The sequence below is a fragment of the Stegodyphus dumicola genome, chromosome 8 (assembly GCF_044657685.1).
Source record: "Stegodyphus dumicola isolate Sdum_Otavi_A_Nest chromosome 8, ASM4465768v1".
NCBI classification, from domain to species: Eukaryota; Metazoa; Arthropoda; class Arachnida; order Araneae; family Eresidae; genus Stegodyphus; species Stegodyphus dumicola.
Window position 1 is genome coordinate 167,139,988 of NC_140775.1, and position 26,942 is coordinate 167,166,929.

General features: G+C 30.9%; 1 long non-coding RNA gene across 1 annotated transcript; it reads left to right on the top strand.

Annotated features, from left to right (window-relative positions):
* Positions 1-13,047: 13,047 nt before the first annotated feature.
* Positions 13,048-22,800, top strand: LOC146996023 (uncharacterized). The gene is made up of 2 exons (XR_004759369.2): positions 13,048-13,223; positions 22,499-22,800. It is a non-coding gene; the product is annotated as an uncharacterized LOC146996023 (long non-coding RNA).
* The last annotated feature ends 4,142 nt before the right edge of the window (positions 22,801-26,942 follow it).

The following is a 26,942-nucleotide window of genomic DNA, read 5'->3' on the forward strand; positions in this document are numbered from 1 at the left end:
TTAATTTTTGTTGAATTTAGTTGCAAGAACTATATTAGATGAATTTAATTTCTGAGTTTAATCACTTAGGGTTTTTGCGCCACGTTTCGACAGAAATTTATTATAATTTTAAGAATCAATATTTCCAATAAATTTAGAAATAAAGAATTCTTTCCGTCTAAGAAATGCTGATTTTAAACTTCTTTTACAGTTTTAGAGTTATTTGCTTTGCAATTACGTTCTACTGTCATACTTAGAATTAAACAAAACAGTGAAATGATTGAATTCGTCACATATGTTCTGAAATTTTCAGTTTTTTGGTGAAATATTAACATTTTTTATATTCTTTAAATTCAAATATGTATCCTCATTATCGTAAGATGACAATTTTAGGAACAATTTCTTATAACACTTTATACTACTTCTGACTTGATTTTTAAGCTCCTCTATCATTTTCGATAAATGTATGATAAAATCAATTCTGTGAGCAGCAGAAGGAAGGGTATATAATTTCGGAAAGCGAATAATGACAAATTTTGTGATAAGATATTTTAATTTTTATTAAGAAATTTTTTAATTTTGATATATAAATAAAAAAATTGCTCCTAGCACCTATCGTTTTAGCAAATGGGAATTTTATTACATTAAATTTAATTTATTAAGTCTTTGAGAAATTAAAATTAGAATGTGCTTTGCGTCGCAGATAAAATCTGAACTGAGATTCCTCTATGTATTTAATATGAAGATAAATTTCCTTTCAGAACGGCCTCCTAAAGTCTCACGTCTTTTGTATTAGCCTAAGTAATTAGTCAAGTAATAATATTATAAAGTATTTTTTCTTAATGCGTATCTTCTTGGTTTAATTAAAATCACGTCCGTCAGGAATTCGGGAGTTCAAATCCCGTCGAGAGCCCTGCTCATTTTTCATTTTTTCTGCTTCCATAAATGTAATGACTTTACTAGTGCAGCAAGCAAATCTTATACAGGAATTTATTGATTATACTAGATAGCTTTTTATACCAAAAAAAATCATATTTTTTAATTATAAAAAAATTGTGCAGCCCCTTACACTGTTAGATTAAATTTCTGAAAGGCCTTAGGCAAAGTTTAATTTTGGGTTCCTTTGATATCACTCGCCACTTTCTATCTTCCAGTTGCTCCAAGGAGTTATTTTCAGTGAAAACGTTTTGTTACCGCAGCAAGTCATAAATAAAGTTACAATTTTATTAAAAATATAAAATACAGAAAATAGTACAATAATAATAACGTAATAAAAGTAGGTTCTAGTATATAACAAAAATATATAAAAATACGTATAATTAAAACCCTTAACCAGCACTTAAATATTTTTAATTCAAATATTTAAGTGCTGGTTAAGAATTTTTGGATTTTAATTAAAAAAAAAAAAAAAAAAAAAAAAAAAAACAATAGTACCTTTAAATAATTTTTAACCCATTTTAAAACAGATACGAATCTTTATCCTGTTGCATTGCTTGCAAATATAGTTTAATAGAATCGTAATGATACTTTAGTACTAAGAAGAAATGATGTAGTTTATTTACTTCTTTTAATGATATAACAGATCTCATTTGCTAATTTTATTTCCTTGTTATTATATTATCTGAGTTCATTGTTTAATACTTCATTACACGGGAAATAGATTGTTAATTTCTTAATAATTTTTATATTTCGTATGAATTTCGCTACAGATTTTGTCACAGGCAACGTATAATGTTGTTATGTTAAGGTCTGTGCGAACAGTCAAATTAATACTATTAATATAATTATATTAATAATATATTCAAATTAATATAATTAAATTAAACAGTCAAATTAATTTCATTTTCATCAAAAACTCATTTCCCTTTGTTAGGTGTAAAGTTTAATATCACTGTTAATGCTTCATTTTCATTTTCATTATATTTATCCCGTAAGTTAGGCCATTTTCATTATATTTATCCCTGCACGCAGGCCGATTTCACGATCTGAAAGCAGCTAACGGGCCGAATTCCCCCCCCCCAGAAATGATACAGGTTCTTTTAACAAATCTAAATTTTAAATTTTACTTAATAAATATTTATCAAATCATACCCAAACAGTAATACTAATGACACAAAGAAAAAATTTCCAGTTTAATTTTTGTCTAAAATCTAAAGTAACTACAAGAAATTTCTGATGGTTACTCTATAAAGTATTTCTTCCGCCTTCTTAGCATGCCTTAGCAGTGTAGTGGTCTGCGCGCTGGACGCGTATTCCAGAGGTCCGTGATCGGATTCCCGGCGAGGGCATTGCTCCTTTTTCATCTTTCCGGCTTCCAAATAACCTAATGTCTTTAAAATGGCGCCTGAACTAAAATGGTGGTGAACGATGATTCTCCCCACCCAGCATTTGGCGACTGGGTCCTCTAAAACCCCAGTCGCTCTTTAAAAATGGGAGTATATAAGGTATTTCTCCAGCCTTCGTTTTGTGGTGTCTGCACACTGGGTGCGTATTCCAGAGGTCCGTGGTTCGATTCCTGGCGAAGGCGTTGCTCATTTTTCATCTCTCCGGCCTCGAAATAACTAATGTCTCTAGAGCTTTTTGAAATTCTAAGGAACTGACAGCAGAAGATTAAATTTTTTAGGCTGATATTTATGTCAAATAATTCTAACACTAAATAACTTACGCAAAATAAAACAAATTACGCAAACTTTCCAAGTGGGACAATACTTAAGAAAAATAATGATAAAATATTCTCTTTCTTTTATTACATTTTTCTCTGACACATACAGAAAAATATATATATCCGCGTGTAAATGACGATAAACTTCCTTATTTTCTACTATAGCTTTCAGCTACGCAACCTCATTGCGTTTCGATTTTGATAAATTTGTAATCTTGGAATACAATTTCTAGAAACTATCTTTATCACGTATTGTAGGAGCTCATCTGTTACTCCGCTTTTTTAAGACTTTCTAGAGTTTATTTAATTTGTTGTTATTTTATGTTAAGGATCTTTACTGATACTCTTTCTTTCCGTTTTCTCACTAGAATGCAAGTTAGCTCGCGTATGTTTAAGTGAGTGTTTGAGGTGGTTTAGACACGGTCTGCCTTGCCTAGTCAAAGCCACGTTGCTAAGTGCGCTGTTCTAAGATAAACAATTCCTGTCTAAATAGAAAACGGGCATCTGAAATCAGTCCAGATTACACGAGAGATAGAGGAGCTCAACTATCCAGATATAAAGTGAGTGACAGGCTGTACAAAAATGCTCTATACAAGAAAATCCGTTATTAATGTCCAACTAATTCGGATTGTAAAAGGCGTCCGGTTGCAATGGTGCAGAGATTATCATGATTGGAGTATATCATGAAATAAAGCAGAATTGTCTTCACTTAGAAGTCTTCTTTTTCCTTGAAGAATGACTCCAGACTTGATGTGATCAGGAGTGGGGAGTGGGAACACACACACACAAAAAAAAAAAAAAAAAAAAAAAAAAAATCCTTAAAGAACTGAAAAAAAGCCTAAAGAACATCGGTACAAAGATGGTAGACTGCAGTGGGTAAGTATCATTTTGAATGGCCGCACGGGTTTTACTAGTGAAACTATGAATGCTGAAATATACAGAGATGAGGATTTTGTTACTAATGGTCAATTTCCTTAGAAATGTAATAATGTCTTCCTAGTGGACTGTTGTATCTTTCGCGCTGTATTAGTGATCGAATATCATAAGAGGAAGGTATCCAGTGGATACAGCGGCTTCTATATTTTTCAGATTTAAAACCGATAAAATATGTGTGGGACTCAATAGAACGCAACTTTCGATATTCCAGGTGCTCCAAAGCGTTTACAGTAAAACAGTAAAAACGTTTTATTAGCGCAGAAAGTAACGTAACACTTTAGTAATGTAAAAGTAAATTTTCAGTTCTGTGCTATGTTTAAAATTCTGTCGTTTGGTCTGCTGGTGCATTGTTGTTTTTAAGTAGACCTTTTAATTTTAATTGTAAAAATTGCTTTTTTAACTGTGTTTGGTATTTTATTTTATTTTTTTTTTCTGTATCTTACAATTTTAATGAAGATGTTTTAAAGTTTTATGCGTTTTTGCCTTGCCACGAAGTGAGAACTGAATTAAGTAATTGAGAAATATATCTCTAATTAAATTGGAGGAAATAGGCTTAAATAAAATGAAGCAAAAAATGTGTATTATTTAACAGGCTGTGCAAGGAAGTCATGTGGTGTCCAGATCAGATTTTTATAAACACAACGAACAATTTATTGCTTTAAATATTGAGCCAAATGGCATGATATTTCAGTACTATTCGTTTGGATAGCTGAGAACAATTTCTCGCTCTCTAGATAAATACAAGCACATTAGATATTAGGAGCGTAATAACGTAAAAAGCAAATAGTTAGGTGTAGGCAATAAAAAAAACTGAAAAGTAAAATAAACGCTTCGTTTTAACTGTATTGAAAATATGTCGTACTTGTATTCCAATACGTTCTTTGTCAAAAAAGCCCACATTTTCACAAAAGGCTAAAATATAAGTTAAATGATTACAACAGCATGAGACGAAAATGCTCATACTCGTACTCGCTCTTCAGCTTCCTAATACATACGACATCTCACAAAACCTGAGTTAAAATAAAACGTCGAGTAATAATTGTTGGAGGTGTTAAAGCAGCCAGAATGAGCATATTATTTGTAAATTTTCAGGACTCGATTTGAAGGTCTAAGTATAAGATCTTCTTGTTCAGCTGTTACGAATATTACATTTATTCTTGTTGCTTTAATACCCCCAGGAATCTTAGAGAACGTTAATTATTTCGAAAAGTGCTTTAATTTAAACATTACATTTTGACAAAGTTTTCGGAAACATCGCTGACATGCGGTATTTTTGTAAATATCTACCGCGTTCATGAACCGTTCAAATCAGAACGCAGAGAATGATAGCACATCAGAGAGAGAATGTTGTTTCTACCTGCCTAATGTATTAAACATAGATGTAACTACTAATAATTTTTACTATTTTAAAATAGGGAAGTAATTTCAAAAATCGTATATCACATTCAGAAATGTTTATTAGACATACAGTAAACTAATATAATAGAAAACAAAATCTAAATTTTGAAAATAAATTTATTTCGCAGAATATTTTTCATGTGTTCCTTATCATAGTCTAATATACTTTTATCAGATAATATACAGCTGATTCTGATCATATATTTCGCGTTTCAGGAAATTACATTATTCCGTCATAGAGCCAATGTAAATAAAATTTAACAAGCATAAAGACTTAAAGGGGGGAACCTTAAAGTCTGAAATTGAAACTAATCGCTTAATAATTTTATGCGTTACGAATTAAATCAAGTTCAAGTTTTTGGATTAATTGCATGAATGTTATTTTGAGATCTTGGCGCTAATATCTGGCGTTAGAACATGGTTGCCACATATTTCAGATACTGTATTTAATATTCTATAGACTTGGCCTCGTTTCGTTCTGTTTTGCTGTAAAGTTTATTACTGATTTCCTGGACTCGGATTGGGATTTCTATATTGACGTCAGTTTATGACTTTGTTTTGGACTGCTAAGTTTAGATCAACTGGGAAACAAAATGCAAATCTATCAAAGATTCGTGATGAGGAGAGGATACACCTGTTTCATAGGAATTTGAAACTTAGTCTCTTCCTTAATTTTAGATAATATTATGCAGCCATAAAAGATATTCGAAGCGCAATCTAAATGCTTCAGAGGCTGCAGGTGCAAAAGCGCCACATGGACAGATTTTTTCTTTTTAACTTTCGAAAATCAAAGATTTCGGCCATATTGGCTCCTACATATGTCTCTAAACTCTAATTTTTGGCTAAATGTACCTTATCTTCCGAAATATGCTAACTCCAAACTTTTAGCTATTGTTTTCTTTCTGCTGAAAATACCTCCTGCATAATCTTCAATACTCGTAAATGGCGATCAGGATTAGGCCTCAATTAGAGTTTTCTGAACTTAGCAAAAACTCGCCTTAAATTATTAAAATAAATTATATTCAAAAAACGTTTTGATCATTTCCCATGAATTAGTAAACATCTGTTAAACTGGTCTTTCTAATCATAATAAAAAACTCATATTTAATAAACACAAATATAATAACATATTAGGGGTAAATCAATAGACTCTTCGTAGCATAATCATCAACATGCTTCAGGCTTAGTTTGGTCCTTTACGTCATAAAAAAAGTGTTATAAGGTATTTCTATATCCTTCTTAGTGGGAAATGGGACTATTCGTCGTGGCCGTTTCGCCGTCAAAACATATATCTCTTTACATAACTGTATTATATCTTGCCGTATTATATTAAGTTGAATTAAATTAATAACTCTGCTTAGTTTAATAATTTAATAAACATTTTACATAAAATAATATATAAAATGTTTTTGTGCACAGTTTTATAGAAATGCACCGTTACACATGACATATTAAGCGAGTAATGTGCTAACAAGATTCCAAAGTAATTCCGTTTTCCATTCAGATTTTTATAAGAATGTGAATTTCCTGCTTTTCTGAGTGATTACTCTGAACTAGCCGATTAACATTTCAAGAACTTTTGGCGAATTATGTAAATATTGCCCCCGCCTAATCCGTAATATAACTTCTGTTATATCAGAAATTTAGCCCCAGTTCTCTTTGATACTGACATAATTTTCCAACTAACTGTGTGTAATTTCTTATTCTTGTAAATAACGATATATATTACAAGCAAGCTAAGTATACAAAAGGTAAACAGAATTATCAAACTAAATAAATTTAATGTGAGTATAATACGGCAAGATATAATACAGTCATGTAAAGAAAAGAATATCTTGACGGCGAAAAGTCTTAGACCCTCTTAGCACGCCTTCGTGGTGTAGTGATCAGCACGCTCGAAGCGCATTCGAGAGGTCAGTGTTTCAAGTCCCGGCGAGGAGATTGCCCATTTTTCACATCTTCCGCTTCGAAATAACAAATGTCTCTAAATTATAGCTTACTGTTTACCTCTTCATAACTGACTCTACAAGTGGCGCCCGAACTAAAAGGGCTGTGGATGATGATTCTTCGCACCCAAGATTTGGCGACTAGGTCCCCTAGAACCCTAGTCGCCCTTTAAAAGGGGACTATATAAGGTATTTCTCCCACTTCCCTTGCGTGCCTTCGTGGTGTAACGGTAGCACGCTGGGCCAGAATTCCAGAAGTTCGTAGTTCGATTCCCGGCGAAGGCGGTTGCATATTTTTCATCTTTTCTGCTTCCAATTAACCTAATGACTCTACAACAAAGCAGATGAGTGATATCTGTCTAAACAGAGATGGAGGAATTTCAATTCAAACTATAACTATGAAAATTCTTATTGAGGCTAATGTACCTATATAAACATTCCTATGCACACTACGGGTAATACTCTAGAAGTATTTCTGTACAAAATTCTGAAGACATTTTATAAAGCTTTAAATGAACATAATTCTATAGGAATATTGCTTTACAAAATCGTATAGAAATTTTAAAAGAACCTTATAAAATGGCTCTGTATAGAAATATTCAAAATTTGTAAACTGTGGTCTAAGTAAATGTTTAGTTTCTAATCCGCTATGGGGGATAGAGAAGAGTAAGAATAAACATTTTTATTAAGTGTTGAAAAGTCTTTGAGTGGAATTATTTGCTTTTGTTTTCCCTCAAGTTTAATAACTTTTAGCTTCTAAATTCAGAAAAAACTTTCTGAAATATTTTGTGCAGTACGGCTTATGTAATAAGAAAAACTTTCAAAAGCATAAAATCAATTTAAAATATAAAATCAATTAAAAGATTAAATTCATGTTGATAATTCTAAAATTTTAATTCCTGAAATTAATGCTTTAAACTATAATATACTTATCACTCATAAGAAAAATGGCTACATTTAATTAGATTTTATTATTTAAAATGTATTTATTTTCATTTAAATAGGCTTTGAAATCAAAACAATACTGAAAATTTTATAAGAGAAAAAGATCACAATTATTTCGAACGCTCTTACTCGACCATCCAAGTCATAGATCATTTCAATTAGGTTATAAAATTCCATTCAAAAATGAAAATTTAATTCAAAATTCCGTCCTTTTAATTCCAAAAGAAAATTTTGCTGATTTTGTAGTGCTTTTAAATATTTAAAAGCTTGTAGAAATTTTTTTCATTACAAACTAAAGCAAGGAACCTTGTTTGAATTTCATTATAATTATACTCCAATTTTCTATAAACTGGATCTGATATTTTCAGGAGAATTTTGCTATTAGTTGATTCTATGCACATTCTATAAAATTCTACACTTGGAGGTCTTTTGAAACCGCATAAATGTTTATAGAATCTCTGCATAAATCTCTGTAGAACATCTACACATATCCTTACATAATTATACTTAGATTCTTTTTTTAATTCTACAGATAATCACTAACTTATTTAATAGAAAACTGGGATAAAATTACAAAATATTCTGTTGTGCTACTGCTAAATTTTTCTGATTTAATCTTAATTTTCCCACGAATTTTATAGTGGCAATGAGTATTTGACAGCATCAGTAGTTAGCATGAGTCTTGAGCAACATATAGCATGAGTCTTGAACAACATATAGCATGAGTCTTGAGCAACATATAGCATGTGTCTTGAGCAACATATAGCTGACAGTACGACTTTGCCCAGTTTCACTCCAGTTTTGAAAGAGAGCATCCCGGGGGACAGCTTCTAGGGTCTCCCACCTTTCTTTCCTTACCAGCAACTTTCGGGTAGCCCTATATTTTGAGTGTCCCCATAACATACAGACACTATACATTCAAGTACATCCATGAAATTTGATATATGTTTTATTGACATTTTCGTAAGGTTAGTTGCATTCAATTTACATATGGGGAAAATCAAGAAGAAACTATGCGGCTCACCGAGATTTGAATCCATGTTGAACCACTAGTGTTCAGCGATTTTACCTGTCCGCCGCAATACAGACAGCCTTTCAATGATTAATAATACGCGAGCAATTTAAAAGATCCCAGCTAAAGGTAAAAAAATTTAAAAGCTACAATAATCACGGCACTTAATATTGCTGAACTGTGTGAAGTAATTTAACTTATAAATTAAAAGAGGAATTGAGCAATTGCCTCAAGTGGATAAATATAAAATAAAATGTTGTTTTCTTTCAGATGATTAGTTAAATGTTAATAAATAGCAGTTGATTTATGACTTTAATTTACTAGTTCAAAGGGGCTTTGTTCCTGAAGGACTATTGTTTTCGTCTTGCGATTTTGCGTTGAATCACTATAAATGTCCGTTTACCTTTTCAAACTATTGCCATCAACTGTTAGAGCCCTGCATTATATTTGAAGAAATTAAATAATGAAAAATCTGCATAAATGTATGTATATTGCTCGCACTGTGATAAAACAACGGTACATAGAGCCCTCCAATTTTGGATGACGTAAAGCTACTGTGAATATGGGTATCTGAAATCCCAAATTTGAAAATTGGAATTTGTTTTATTATCGAGTTCACATTTTGTAAAACTTTAACGAATTTCTGAGTAACAAACTCTATGATTTAAAATCGAGCAAAGGCAAAACTCTATGGTGGGAAAAAAAGACCTTTTTATCTCCAGCGGGCGCGGAACTGTGTATCGGGAATTCTAAAGATCTGCTCATTTTAAAATTATTTATCTACATTGCTATTGAACTGATTTTATGATTTAGGTGCAAAGAGCATGATATTTAATAAATAAAGGTAACACAAAAAACGTTAAAGAAAAAGCCTCTTTGGACATAATTTAAAATCTGAACCTTGCAGATTTTTTGTGTTATTAATTTATTTTTAATTATAATAATGTTATTATTTAGTGTTTAATAATGCTGTTAATTTACTTAATTATCTTTTAAATTTTATCCAAAATATTTTGTGCTTATTAGCTGCGGGATATCCTTGCTGAGTCTCTTTTGCATAACATGCTAGTATGCAAAGACATGTTGTAATCTAGTATTTGTGACATTTGTAAGTTGTAGTTTATAGGAAGCTTTTAATTGTGTAGATTATGGTAAAGCAAAATTATGCGCGGCGTTGGAAGTGTGAGGAATGTTTTAGTAAACGAATACTTTCAGAATTCAAGCATGATTCGAAACTATTATTAGTATTATTATACGTTTTTTGTTATTTTAAAAAGCTGAATTTCTGATTCAAAATATATCCTGGATTATGTTTCATTATGAACATTAATAAAAGGGATAGAAAATGAATGAAATACTATTCTACTATTTTCCTAGTTAAAAAAATGATCGATATATTCTTATACTTCAATAAGAAACCCTTTGTGGAAAATATAACAATGCGTACATATCAGTGTCCTGAAGATGATGACTGCAATTTGGGGGAGAGAAAACTGCAGCCAAGCAGTTTAGTCTGAAAATAAGCAGGTGGACATATTGACTAAATACATTTTTACGTGCGTACAGGTTCGTAATTGTATGTATGCACAAAGAACTGATGATAGCTTGATAAAATTTATTTTCCCAAAAGAAACACTTTACAGTTCTGGATTTCCACAAAAGTACTCGTGAAACTCTTCTCCAGTATGACAAAGTTTAATCAATATTTACCACATCAAGCTACCAAGAGCGTTAAACACAACGGAATGAAAAGCCAGCTAACTGAAACCCGAACGGAGATCTCTTAGTACTCATATGTCAACTTTGAACTAAACAACTGAGAATTGACGCTCTGTCTGGTCATACAGTTTCTCTCCGGCCACTGAGGAATTTCCAGTACCTTCCATTTCTTGAAATTACTGGAAAGCATATACGGTTAAAATTACATAAAAGACTTACTGTTACAGTTACATATAGGGATCAAATATATTTATCCAGTTAAATCATCAATGACACTTATACATGGACCGGACCAAAATGTCGCCACGTTTGGAGAATTTTAGCGATTTCTCGCCAAATTTCTCGACAAAAATTAGTTCTCCAAACCAATGCTATCTTGAACTATTCTCAAGTCTTCAACTACGATATTCTCTTCGATGATCGCAATATACGTTCATTGGCAGCACACACTATCATGGATGGAGACCATTAGTTCTTCTCCTTGCCGCTCAATCGGTGGCTGTTGATACTTCCATTCTATCAGATTCAATCTGTGCTGTTTTCTAAGTTGTTTGGACCTTTTCTTATGATGCTGTACTGACTGATGTTGATGTTGTACTGACCGATGTTGTATTGTAAATAAGTTGTTTGGGTTGAATTAGTGTTGTTATTTTGTAGTATTGATCTTTTTGGTCTATAGTAGTGTTTTTTGAATGTCTTGCATTTGCCATTTTGAAGAATTGTCATTGGATCCTTTCGGATTTTTCTCCATTCTTGTCATGTTTTATTACCTGTCAGATATCTTAGGCCTTTTTTTCCTTGGTACTTCTCTCCTTGTCTTTTCCTCCGACTTCTCATCAGAGATGATATCCTCGTCCGTATCTTACTATGCCATGTGACCAGGGCTTGATTTCATGAATCGGCAACGTTGCGAGTGTCTAAGTCAATGCTATCTTGGTTATATCTCGTTAATTCAGCGACATATCCACTTACCACTTCACGATACAACCGTTCACGTTACATTGTACAAAATTCGTAACAATACAGTGCTAAAATTTTAAAAAGAATAAACTTTCGAATAATAAAAGTACAGAATGTTTATGTTTCGAATGAAGTCATTATTATTAGATTATCCAAAAAATATTCTTTGACAGTAAAAGCTGAAATTTTAAAAGAAAATATTCTTGTTTTAAATAAAATTAACAAACTGATTATTTTTTAATAAACAAACTAATTTCACTTATGGAACTGATATAGTGTTTTTCTCTTCCATTCCTAGGCATTGGCTAATTATTAAATATACCAGCATGGGCAACTGATTTTCTGAATTCATACATACAAAATCTCTAAATGTAAATGTGTGTATAAATAAGTAGCACATTTAATGTTTTTAAAACTGAAGGAAAAATTTGTCTTAACACACATCACATTATTCTATCTCTGAATTATAATAACAATTACGAATAACATCAGCAATTAGAAAGTAGCTATAAGAATGACTAGTATATTATAAATTGTTAAGTTTGATGGAGCTTTATTCAATATGTATGTCTAATTTACACTGGTGTGCTTCGTTTCTAATTTTATTCTCTTTTGCGGAAAAGCAACGGTAAAGCCGCTGAATATTGGTGGTAACCTCGGGAAGCGGAATGGCTGCATGGGCATGTTCTTGGTTTTTCCCTTGTATGACGTAGACACAAGCTAGTTTCTCTTAGAAAGTCCTCCATGAAGGAATCGTTCCTTATTAACACGAAATCCTCGTGAGCTTTGCCACAAGCAAACAAACCAAACACAGCTTAGATTTATGAACGCGCAGTTTGCTACTGAACTGGAGTAGTAAAATCGCTGGCAGTTCCGACCTGGCTTCGTTTATAGGCGAACGAGCTGGCTGCATGGGCATTTTTCCCATGTGCAACGTGTATGCGAGCAAGTTTCTCTTAGAAAATCCTTCACGAAACCATTCCTCCTCTTAGGCAGATAGCTGTAGTGTGCTTTGCCATAATCAACAAATACAAACGAAACCAGTGCTGAATTGCTATTTGCAAATTAGAATTATTCCAATATGAAAATGTGCTTGAAAACGACGAATAGATTTTTTTCATTTTATTATACTCACATGTTTCCTGTAACTGATTTTTTAACAAAATAGATGGAAAACCACAAAATTAAAAAAAAAACTGATTTTAAAGCCTAAACAGCTAAATTGGGCTTGCAGCTATATTAATTATCATTAACTATGATAATTTCTTCATTTCGGATATCTTTTTAATTTCGCCAGTTTTTTTATAATGAGAAAAAATAAGAAAATATAAGATAGAGAAAGACTAAAAATGAAAGGTATAAGAATAGAAAAAAAAAAAAAAAAAAAAAAAAAAAAAAAAAAAACATTCGCGGTTGGAAGACAGGTGTGGGTCCTCGTAGACAAATACAGCAGTCATGTAATAAAAATATAAACATTAACGTCATCGGTCTACTGTAAATAAAACAGACAAAAATTTTAAGTTTTTTTAACCAATCGGAGTTTAAAGCTTTTGACCAATCAGAGCGAATTATGGAGAATTCCAATTTTCGACAGAGATTGCGGAGAGCCCGTAAATTAGATTATTGACACTCTGCGATCCTGAGAGTATCAGGTAAAATAAATAAGGTTTGTAATGCTTTCAGCATTTAGATTTTTAATTTAAGGTTGTTTAACTTTTTTCTTACACTCTTTAGAGAATATCAGAGTTGATCCCAGATTTTCCTTCAACTTGAATGCTGCCTTATCGTAAAACATTTGTTACGTTTAAAGGGTAAACTGATTCGTTAATTTCCTAAATTTGTTTTGCAAATAAAAAGAGAAATCTTGCCGCGTTTTCACACAATTGCAATTAAAACACTATAAACATTTGTTACATTTCCTAATACTTCTAAAGTTGATACATACATGATCCTAAAGTTAAACATACATGATCCTAAGACTTCTAAAGTTGGTTTCTAAATAATAACTGAAATTTTATATGATTTTAGAAGAATTAAAAAAAAGTCTGAAATGTTTCTTATTTTAAATTACGTCCAAGGGGCGTTTTTTTAACGTTTTGTGTGTTACCTTTATTTATTAAATATCATGTGTTTTGCCCTTAAACCATAAAATTTAGTTCAATAGCAATGTTGCAAAATAATTTTAAAACGAGCATACCTTTAGAATTTCCGATACACAGTTCGATGCGCTGGAGATAAAAAGGTTATTTTTTCCTCCGTAGAGTGTTACCGTTGCCGTAGAGTTTTGCCGTAGAGTGTTGCCGTTTAAATCGTTGAGTTTGTTACTCAAAAATTCGTTAAAGGTTTACAAAATATGAAATCGGTAATAAAACAAATTCCAATTTTTAAATTTGGGATTTCAGATGCCCATATTCGCAGTAGGTTTACGTCATCCAAAATTGGATTTCTCTAGGTACCGTTGTTTTATCACAATGCGAGAAATAGACATACATTTATGCAGATTTTTCATTATTTAATTTCTTTAAATATAGTGCAGGACTCTAACATTTTGTGGCAACAGTTTGAAAAATGAACCGACATTTATAGGAGTACGACGCTAAATGCCAAAACGAAACTAATAGTCTTTCGGGACTCAAATTCCTTTGAACTAATAATTCAATATAAGAAAATATTTATTAAATTTCTAGGCTAAACAGATTTATTTATTTCCAAAACTGATTTTATATTCAAAAATTAAAACTGTATAAAATTTGAAACATTTGCAAGTATATGACAGTAACGTCGCAACACATAGTGCAATATTCGACATTAGCATGTTTGAAAAATATCTAAACTGATTTTGTAAAGTTTTACATTAAATATGTTTCTATCGTATCGCCGTTAAAACCCACATCCAAACGGAAATTTTGCAAATTTTACAAAATGTAAAGGCAATACTGCCAGATATTTTGCAGTACATTCAACTGCACTTGTAAATTAAATACGAAATTATTTTTATTATTTGAATTAAAAGGTTTAGTTCAATTTTCTATCTTCTTCTCATTTCCATATTCAACTTACTAAAAGTGAAGATTAATTTTATTACAACGGAAAGTAGGCATTTCGTCAGTGCAGAACAGGAAAAGAAATTTATACCGTAAATTCACAACACATAGTTGTAGACTATGTGTTGTGAATTTACGGTATAAATTTCTAGATATAGATCCTAGATGTATATTCAAAATTAAAAAATCGAAATTAATTAATCTACAGGTGCATTTAAAATTACAGGTTCTAGAATACCTGCCGAAGAGTTTAAGCTTTGTCGATGGGTGTAATTTGTAAAAACAAAATTTAATTTTTATATGATAAACACAGAAGACTTCTAATTACTAAAATATTCACAACGATTTAATCAAGAAAAATCAAAAAGTAGTTCTAAACATTGTGGCGATATTAAGTAACATTCGGAATTTTTTTTTTTTTTTTTTTTTTGCTTTAAGACATTATTAACGATAAAATTCAACGCTAAATGAACTCTAAATTAAGGAGCAGCTACAAAATAAATGTACTCGTTTTGGCTTAAGGACTTAGATCTTGAAAAGATAGCATTTGCTATTTATTTATTAGTGTTCACTTGAAATTATTGATTAAGTATAGATCTAAGAAATTAGTATCTGGAGATATATCAAACCTTTTAAGTTTTTAATCAGTAGGGAAAATGAATGATTTACTAACTAGAAAGCTTCTTCTAGATGTAACACATGAAAAAAATAGAAAAAGAAAAGATTTAGGTTATAGGCAGCGTTATTCTATTCGCAAAGTTGAAAATATTCTCAGATAATTATGCGCCGCGCCTTATTCTATCTGAAAATATACTGGCATGTCAGCTGTGAATGTTTAAACAATTAAAACCAAGATAATCTCTTTTTTTTTATTGTGAGCTTCTATTTTCACTTATGGTGTTTGTCACTATAATCGAAAGTTTGTCAAGTATTTTTAACCCACTTGTCCGAAAAAGTAGTTCAAAGTCCGAAAACACACTGATTGTAAATGACAATGCAACGTGGTAAAGCAAGCGTTTCAAAATTTGACTTATAGTTTTTTAAATTTAACGTTTAGATCATATCTCTGTTTAAGGAATAAACTAAAGATCTCGGAATTTATTGTTTACACCATCAGAGAAAACGGAAAAATAATTTAATTAAATTTGACTAATACTTTAACGTCGTTGCTTAATATTTTGGCAAAAGCGCTCAGTTTCTTTTCCCGCTGTTTGGCATTTGCAGTTTTAAAATTTTAACAACTAAAACTGTATCGGTGATAAAATTTTTAACTTCCCATAGATTATAAAACCAATTTTTCGCCCTCTTTTAAAACAAGAAAGATAAAAAAAAAATTATTTGCATGATTTTCCACATTAAAAAAAATTGATGGGACCATATGACTTTCTTATACGGCCTGTTAAATTATACGTGTTTTCTACTGCACTGCATTTGATCTTATTTCGTCGAATTATTATAACTAAATAAACCCATCCATCAAGACAAACTGAAAACGACGGGAAAATCTGAAAATTTTGAAACTAAGTATCCCGGTCAATTTTTGTCGCACGGAAGTCAAACTTCTTGTAATTTATTTTTTCGTAACGAATATAAAATTTCTTAAATATAACTATAGAAACCAGGAGACCGCATTAAAAAGTAGATTTTATTATTAATCATCCAAAATTAATTTTTGTTAATATGACACTGCCAGTTTCCGTCATTTAAACATTTTTGTAATTTTGTTGCACTTAAATTAAAAATTTTTTCCTCGAATTATTCTAACTTAATTAACCAATTTCACAAGGCAAGCTGAAAATGATATCAAAAATTGCAGATTTTGGAATTCAATATCTCGGTCAGTTGCGTCGTTTAAAACACTTCTGCAACTGGAAGTATATCACTAAGACCCACTGAGAAAATAAAAGTCGGATAAACACTTTTAACCCGGATATGAGGATGTATCTATGTATAAACGTTTGGGACTGCGGATTGCAATAAAAATACGAGGTGCACAACTAGGTATTTTAGCAGTCCCCTATAAAAATTCAACGTTCTACGACACTTCTAGTTTTTGAGTTACGCGGGATACATGCATACTTAGATATGCACATACAGACGACATGAAAAAATGCCCTTTTAATCCATTTAACAATCGGCTTTTGTAAACAGAGTCCTTTATTATGTCCATATGTAGAGACGTCATGGAATAAAGTCATCCGTAGGGTTTCGGGAATAGTCAAAATGAATATTTCAGTTGAAATATGATACCCGAAACTTTTCGCAGTTACAGTTCTTTTTTTTTTAATTTCGTACAAGGAATAAAAAATAATATATAATACAGTGCGAAACAGAATCGCTTCTCTTTCGGCACGGGTGGCAGACGTAGTTTTAAGGCTCTCTTGCTTGTATTACTGTGGTCATAAGTCTTTCTCGTTAGCTTCTTTTATTCTAAAGGAGCAATTTGTCCAGACGGACTATTAATTTCGTTTTGGCATTTTGCGTTAATTCACTAAAAGCATTGTTTCACTTTTCAAATTGTTGTCACCAAATACTATTGCCCTGCATTATATTTAGAGAAATTAAATAACGAACAATCTGCATGAATGTACGTATGTTTCTCACATTGTGATAAAACAACGGTACCTAGAGCCATCAAAATTTGAATAACGTAATCCTTTATGGAATATCGGAATGTGTGAGGCTTAATTTGAATTTGAAATTTGTTTTATTATTGATTTCATATTTTGTAACACTTCAACGAATTTTTGATTAACAAACTAAACGATTTCAAAGCGTGCAATGGCAATACTGTACGAAAAAAAAAATTTATCTCCAGCGCGCTACGCTATGTATCGGAAATTCTAAAGATATGCCCATTTTAAGAATATTTTGCGATAGTGCTGTTGAACTGAATTTTATGGTTTAAGTGCGAGAAACATGATATTTAATAAATAAAGGTACCACACAAAATGTTAGGAAAACGCTCTTTTGGACGTAACTTAAAATCTGAATCATTTCAGATTTATTTATTTTTGTTTTTCATTTCAGATGGTCATCTACATTCTTCGAGAAAGTATTTCATTTTAAGAATTCATTTTGTTAATTTTCCTGGAATGTTATGTTTGGGGATTTTAATATAAAAAAATTATCTGTTATAAATACCCGAAATTTGAAATATTATAAAACTTCCTCACCATCTTTCAAAACAATAATTACAAGAAAATATTAAGTACGAAATTTTCTAGAATTTTCTTTTTAAACTAGCCGTGGTTTGTAAGTTTTGGCCTAATTCCTTCATGGTATTTATCACTATGATCAGAATTCTGCTATCCATTTTTAAACTATTCCCTGATAAGCTATCGAACTCTGATTTTGTACACAGACTCACTGCGGACACTAGTTTGATTCATAACCTGTCGTTGATTCACTAGTTTCATTCATAACCTGTCGTTGAGATTAAAGATATGGCAATAAAAATATTAATTTTTTAAAAAAAATAAGCTTTTATTTAAAACATAAAATAATTAAATAACTAGAAATAGATTAACAATTTATAATACAGTTAAGTGGGAAAAAGTGATCAATATAATTTTCTTGCTAGAATTCCTCTGCACTTTTATTACGGATAACAAAAGCATTGAAGCCTAAATAACGAAATCTGTTAATTTGATTGCATTTTCAAAGGTATAAACCATTGCATTATAAATTTATCAAGAGCGGCCCACACTTTAATTATTTGGGATGCAAAAATGTAGACGAATTGTATAACAAATATTATTTAATCCGTTTTTCCCTCTAAACTATATGATTTTTTCATTTTAATTTATTAATTGTTTTACGTTCTTATATAAAAGAAATTTAAAAAAAACTTTTTAAATATTTTTTAACATCTTTCCTAAATCAGATTTAAAATTTGAGTATGCGTTCTGCATGATTTAATCGTATGGGGAATTCGCTGTGGCTTCTGTTTTTGTCTAAGTAGCACCCTGAAAAGGAAATCTTGACTTCGAATGTACTCTAGTGTTCTGAGGCTTTAGTCGCTAGACCGGATGTAGAAGTTGCTTTTATATGTCTCCTTTTAGATATTCACTTACCAAATTGACGAGAAAGAAAGTCTAATTTACGCCTTTTGATTCAATTACATGACGATGTTTATGTTCCCTTTAAGATGAGATTTCTGTTAACTTTTTCATATTTCTATTTCCAACAGTTTCTTCTAGTTTTGTTGAGATTTTCTAATTTGAGCAAAGTTCTTTAAAAGCCTGTGTTTAAGAGATTAAATTTAATAACATATTCATTTTAGGTATGAAGAGAATTTATGCATTTTATAATTAAAAAAAAACACCTTCGTATACTTTTCACCTTCATATATATCAGTGAAAGATATATACCTTCATATACTTCATCTGCACAGAGTTATTCTTACGAACTCTTAAAGTTGCTTTGCAGCTGACATATATAACATTTCAATTAGATCTGCAGACGCAAGTAAAACAATGTATATATGTGTGTGTTGTGTCACCTTTCTTAGCGCAAGTCATGGCCTTGCAACTGAGAAAAGCAATTAACTCTAAATATTATGTAATACAAATTGCTTCCACTAATTTCCAGAATTTCAGTTTCTCGGAGGGAAAGGGTCTTTATGTTCGCCTTCTTCTGAATTGTTACAAAATGCATAATGAAGAAGCATTAATTACTTTTAAGTACTTTTGAAAAACCCATTCAGGTCAACTTTTGAGATAGTCACTGGAAACCAATATTAAAATTAAATTGAAATCACCATCTAATATTTATTTTGTAAGGTTTTGTTTAAGTCATAAATTCTTGTTTTAATTTCTGTATTCTTTCCTTTCGTTGTTCCATCCAATTCTGCTAATTCTGCAGTTTTGAACATTCAACAAATTTAAAGTGGATTTTTCAACATTCAGTATACGTTGAGGTATGTAATTTGAGAGAAAGGGATTACCTAATAACTTGCATTATCCTCTGTTGAAATCTATAGTAGCATGTCATTGCAATGATAACTTACTAATTTTTGTTAAATAAACATATTTCAATGAAAGATGAACCTCCGCAAATATTAAATAAACTAACTAATCTCGAATTTAATTTAATTACTCTCTAATTAGCTGTGATTTTGAGTTAAACATAGACTTAAAAACTCAGATTATTACTTCGGCTAAAGGCGGTTAGCAGGGGCTTTACTATACTTTGATACTTGAAAGATTCCTAGGTCCTTTAATGACGGCTCATATAATAAATTACTCGAATATGTCAAATATTCTTGATAACGACTATACGTAAGCACAGGTCAGGAGTCTTAACTCGAAAATTGGTCTTACAAGCTGTTGTCTCTATATTAGCACGTCAGGATCTTTGAAGAAGTTTCACAGCTAGGAAGCATTAGGAATCAACTCTGTCTTCTCCAGGATTACAATATGAAACTTCTGAAGCCAAGTATTACTTACAGCAGTCTAGCATGCACTAGGGAGTGCTACTACTCTTTCGAAGTAATATTATAAAAATGCGAATATGACTATTATAAAAATATCTGAGATTCCTAACAACAGATTTAAGTCAAGAGAAAGAAATCGTTTAAACGTATTTTACACGATAGTTTTCAGAACGTTCTCTGTCATAAACATTTCAGTAAGCGTAATGGAATAAATAAAAGACAAAAATACCATGCAAGTGCATAACAACTTTGCCACTAAATTCATATATTTAATTTTTCACTATATAAAAATTAATTTGCGATTTAGCAATTTTTTCTATGCTTATAAATAACTCTATTTTGTTGCATCATTTTGTTTACATTTATGCATTTAAACACTTTTAATGAAATATTATTAGATACTCAGATAATAATATAATTAATATAATCGATATGCCATCCTTTCATTAGTTTATTCTTGAATATGTTTATATCATCTCATATACAAATGAGGCAAAATATCCATCGATATTCACAGTTGAAAATGTTATGGTAGCATTAAATATTTTGTAATATTTCGTTAAGTAGTTCTTTAATATTAATCCTTACAGTGCATTTTTCGTCAAAAATTAAGGTGTTTAGTTCCACTGCAATTTGCTGAGCTTTTAAAGAGCTCTAAGTGTTCAAGAACATGAAGAACGATATTTATAATAAGAAAATTAACTTTTCGCATCTTTCTGCTTTAAACTTTCACGTTAAATCATCAAATACGACTGCTATTGGGTATAATAGATGTATTTGTTTCAAACATAAATAGCGTTCGTATGATTCAGTTTTAAAGCATTCCGGTTTGTTAAAATGTATGTTTAAAGTATTTGTACAACAACGGCTCCTTCACAAGTTTTACAAATAAAAGGAATACGGTCGAAAGCTTATGAAGTAAAATTTCATATTGTATTACTCTTCACGCCTGTACAGAACGTCGCGAGGCTAAACTTTGAGATCTAGGCACTATACTTATATATGGTATACTTAATTTTGAAGTTCAGTATTAATTATAGACGAGTTCGGTATTCATAATTTAGTCTTAAATTAACTTTGACGCTCATGCGAAGATATACATATAATACACAGATACCAAATGTTTCTATAAGTTACAATACATTAAGAAAAAGATCTTCTGTACCTCTGTTGTCTTAATTTTATTTTATTAATCTTCCAAGAAAGCAAATCTTCTCTCACAGAACCTTAGAACTTTTTACCATAGCTAATCCAGTCCAATTTGTAAGGTTACCCTTATTTTGGATAACCAATTGTTTCATAATTTAGATCTTTACTGTCACTTCTCTTTCCGTATCCCTACTAAAATGCAAATGATTTCGAAAGTATTTAAGGTGACATTTTCGGATTGCAAAACAGAGCGTGCTTCCGCCTCTCGAAGCCACGTTATTAAGTTTCGCTAACTCAGATAAGACTGAAATTGCTCGGCTTTGCTTTATGGTTGCTCACATTTAAATTGTTACGCCGGTGAGAAGTTTGAGCCAAATTCGTGTTGAATCAAATATATGGCCCACGACTTATATTAAATATTGAAATTAAACATTACTCGAAGTTTCATCGCCAAATTCTTAGTTGATTCGTTAGCAGGAGTCGTGCATTTTATGTTCCAGTTCTGATTTAATAAAATGGTTTGTTTTAAAACATTTTTAATCTTTGTAGTTCTATCCAGACAAAACGATAATTCGCTCTAAGTCTGGCAGGGAATCGGAATTCGTTTATGCTAACCATGAAGACTAAAGAAGACTCCTTTTCTATTTGTCTTCCTGTTATGAATGGCTATAGATCTGGAATTCAGTTCTGTGTTTTCTATATGAATCATGTCGTTAATATTGTTTTTTTTATTCTTTAACACTTAAACATTTAGTTTCACTTTTATGTTCCTATGCATAATCGCCTTTATATTTCATTAATTTTACTTTCTTTATTGCATTTTCATTTCGATATTTTTCAAGTTATTAATAAATTTTGATTTACCAATATGCATTGCTGTACCTATTAGTATAATTAATTTAACTTAGTTAATTGAATTGCCAATAATTAGTGCTACATACATTATTATTATAAATTATCATTTAATTATTAGTGTGGCTCATGTGAGAATGTTAACTGTATGTTGGTAAATCGATCCATTTTTCAGTTGTTTAAGCAAGGAGCAGATTACATAGGCGATTTCATTGCTTTTATTATGTATAACATAGCAGTTTTTTCAGTTGCATTAAAAGTCGAAGAGGAAGGGGGCAGTCTAACCTGAATCAATCTGCTATAAAAGCAGGTAGTAATTTTACCTTGTTTAAATTCTTAATGTTTATTATTTTCCTGTTATTATTCTTAAATTTTGAAGAATGTTGTCTGATTTCACTGGCTTTTTTGCATATTTTACTTTATGAGTTCAGGTAAATAATTATAAGAATATTAATGCAGTATATGGGGATCAGACAATAGGACGTAAGCTGGACAATCAGAATCGAGCAACTCACCAATGCCAAGAGTAGTTCCAGAAATTCCGAGCCGGAAACTGCAGCCTAGAAACAAGCCTCATCTGGAAGATCTGTACAGCCCGACGAGAACGTCCTACAAAACCTGGTAGACCAAAATCGCATCGCAGCTGATGAGAAACTAGCGGAGAATCAAGAAGAGTACATTTTAGATTTAAAAAGGACATTGTTTGTTTATTATAACTCTTAAAAATGAAAGTAGTATTAAAAACTGCATTATTTATCGGATGACTGAATAAATACAAGCCTTTCTTTTGCAAAATCTTCCAAAAAGTCATCTCTTCCCTTAGGAAAGAGACCTCGTGTGCTTTGCCATAATCTATTAAACAAAATTTAACTATCATTGCACTTAATATTTATACTAATTTGATACAATGTATATTTTTGAATATTATTATCATTTCTTAACTAAATTTTTTATTATTATGCATTGTAAATGTTAAAGCTCTGTATTAGTATATACTTGATAATATCATCATTTATTTATTTTATTTGTAACGCGTAAAATGCTGTTTGTAGAGATGTTACGGAATTCCCATATATAGTATTTATTAGTCTAGGATTTTCGCAAGTATGTTTTCAGAAGAGACTATGAAATAAAACCTAATTTCACCACATGATAACCACGCATTATAATCTCCCGAGTGGAAAAGAGAAGAATATGTCCACTGTTTTACAATTACAGATTTACGTTTACATGCTTACAAGTGGGGACAGAAAAGGAAAAATTACAGACGTCAGGATTCAAGACAAAGGTAAGAGCGTAAGAAATGGAAAGGTTACCATACAGGTAACTGATTAAGAATAACGAAATTTCCATTGGTTAACTAACTATAAGATTCTGTGTAAATAATTTTTAACATTGTCGGATTAACTTTCCTTCTTTTACAAACTCTCGACGCTATATGAATACCTGCGATATTAAACATCATATAAGAATCCTACGATAAGGATAAATTTTGAAATTATGCACTTCAGAAAGATTTAGTATTAGCATATAAAAGTGAAACGTGCGTATTAGCATATTTCGCTTTTTAGGATAGAAAAAAGAAATAATAAGATTTCAGGGTTATCACGATCTAAATTTAGAATTTTATCTTATATATTCCTTACCGTACATGTGCTCTCTTTAGAAACGATGACTTGGTTTAAAAAGTTATTTCTTAGGAGAGACCATTAAGCTGCAACAAACAAATATATCACCACATGGAAAATGTGAGCTAGAAAACCTGCAGTGGAAATAATATTTCTAAAGCTAGAGCATAAAATCTTCGAGCATTTTTAGAAAATAAATAAAATTTATAATTCCATAGAAATTTCGATCTTCAATCCAATTTTTGAAAATATCTTTGTTTTTTGAAAAGCTGATTCTAATTATGAAGACTTTTTAAGAAAACCTTTTCATATATTTATTACCTGCGTTCGCATATTTAATACTTATTCGGTTGCATTATAACAAATCACAAAAGTTTATAACATTAAAGCTTCATATTTATAATTTTTTTAATATAAAAAGAAGATAATATCATATTAAAAGTACATTTTCACATTAATTGGTAATCCTATACCAGCTGAAGGCTCCACTATTCTTAAAATACTAACGTTTCGATAAAAATTTGGGCAAGTTCTCTTTATTGATGTGTGACTACTATTATACACCTTTTCAAGGCTTCTGTTCTTTGCATAAGGTAAGTGGCCCTTTCATGACTGTAGTAATTCGTTATATAGAAAAAAATATTAATTGTAAAAACGACAAATTCAGTAATATTAAAAATAGCTTGCAATTTTCCGTGTGTGAGAGTCTCTTTAAATTCAGCTATTGCGACAAATAACTTACTGATAATATTCATAAATTGAAACAAATATTACTATTTTTATAAAATTTTCACATTAACCATATTGAAAAATGTTATAATTGTTGAATTTCGTAAACCATTATAATTATCATACATTTTTTCCACATGCATGATAGCCAGAATTACACTTTTTACTTATGATTTTCATTATCAAACCAAAATTATTTCATTATCAGTCATGCACCAGTTTAACTTAATTTTCTAAATTAATCACAGTATTTCGAAGAGCATATTCAAACTGTAACAACTATGACAATAAGTTTCCGAAATTTTTGTAACTGAAGTGTTTGAAACATTTTAATATTCGTCACTCAATTTATGTGGCATGACTACTGAAAAATAAATTTATAATACCATAAAAATTTACTTCAAGATTACATACATGAAATTCAAAATAATTATAATTTTCTAATAATTTGCTGTTGGATAAGTTAATAAAATATTTTTAACTGCATTTTTTAATCAATTAATTTCTCCATAGCTTTAAAAAATTAAGGACAAGAAAATACAGTCGCATCTTCCCACAAAATTTATAAATTCAATATCGTTTAAAGTAATCAAAACTATTTAAAGTAATTATCAGAATTATTAAATTTTTAATGATTTTATTTGATTTACTAAAATAATCAAATCAAAATTAAAAAAATTAAATTTTGAACAGAAGCGCATGATATAAAATCTCAAAATCCTCGTTGCACATACGTATTTTTTCTTCACTAAAAAGAAATGCTATTTAATTCAAATTTAATAACTAAACGAAGATTTGAATGAAAGAATTTTATTCGTTAATGAATCAATTAATGAATGAATATCTCTTAATTCTTGAAACACAGGAGAGAAAGAATAAGACAGTTCAAAGCACATTTTAAATTTCAGTAAGCACTATGTTGACTTTCGAATAACTGGCATGTTATATCTTTAAAGCATATATTTAATCACAGGCGATGACATGACACTTTCTTTTTTCTCTTCTGAATGCTGGATTTGCTATGTAAACGAGGATTTGAAGAGACAGCTGAACATGAAATCACGTCCGAATAAAATTCGCAGGCTTGCGTACGTCGCACTGCTTTGATAGTTAAATAGCGCATTCGTATCCTGTTGAACGAAAAAGCAAAACAAAAGTTAATTCCTGTCGATTGTGCTCAGTTGTAATAACAGAACGAAAGTAAGAGGTAAATATAGCTAATGCTCATGATTTTCTGGTGAGTTTTCTTCCATTAGCTGGAAAGTGATGGATGCTCACAGATCTTGTATATCCATTGTTCACAGATTCTCTTAATTTATCACAGACCCCTTATATTTTTCTCAGAATTCGCTCAATTAAGCAGTACGCAAATGAAGAAACAGACGTACTCGCTATTCCACAATTACATGTGTATGTTCACAATACATTTTAACGGTAAAAAAAAAAAAAATCTGAAGACATCTTTTGCTACTAAGCAAGCGTGAGTTGGTTATTTAAACATGACAACGCACAGAAGGGCTATTTGTATAAGAGGAGGCATGCTTTCATGGCGGAAGGTATGAAGGACCGGCTCGCATTCACGTCACGCATGGAAAAAACAACTAAAGCCAACTATGTAGACATCCCGTTCGCCTGGGTTCGAATATGGGACGTACTAGCAGTATTCGGCATGCTTTAGCCATTTGGCCACTTCAACGGTGTGTCCGGCAAGCATGAGAAGAAGGGAGATTACGATATCGACATTAGATTAAGAACAGTGATGCTAGGTTGCCGCTGTATTTCCAATGGCTAATGAAAAGTTTTAATTTGCCGTTAAAATTTAGTTTTGAATATTATTGAATAAAAGACATGAATTTCACTTCTGTCGTCATGTAAGTATATACATCAGTAATGTTTATATATGAACCATACGATAAGAATTAATTTTGAAATAGCGCACTTAAGAAAGATTTATTATAACCACATTGCTATTTTTAGGATAGAAAAAGGAATGATTTAAAACTTTGTCTTACGTATGTCTGTCTTATTATATATATAAAGCTGATCGTAGTGAGACTGGATTCGAGTAGCTTTTAGCGATACCACCAGGATAATATAAGTCAGTGATCATATTGAAATGAAAGTAATATGAATGTGGCTTATTTTTTGCTTGCTTTTAATTTGTGTCCGTCCTTCCCTCACACGCACATATACTTTAGCCTCCTCTATATCACGAACAGCAGTCTTTCTGATACGTTTTTAATTTACTGCCCACTTTAGAAAAATATCGAATGCTCAACGACTAACCCACATAAAATTTGTTACAAAAATGTACAAGGAAATAAAATATAAAAAATCTGGAAGGTTTCAGATTTTAACAGTCTCCAAAAATTGTATGTTGAAGTTCTTTTACGCTTTCGCGAGCTCGCAGTCTACCAGTCTGCACACCCCACTGCTAACTCTTTTTTTTTTTTTTTTAAATCTTTCTAACTTTATTATCAAGCATCTTTTTCTTCGCTCTTACTCCATATACAATTTAATAGAGAATCATAAAAGAATTTTAAATC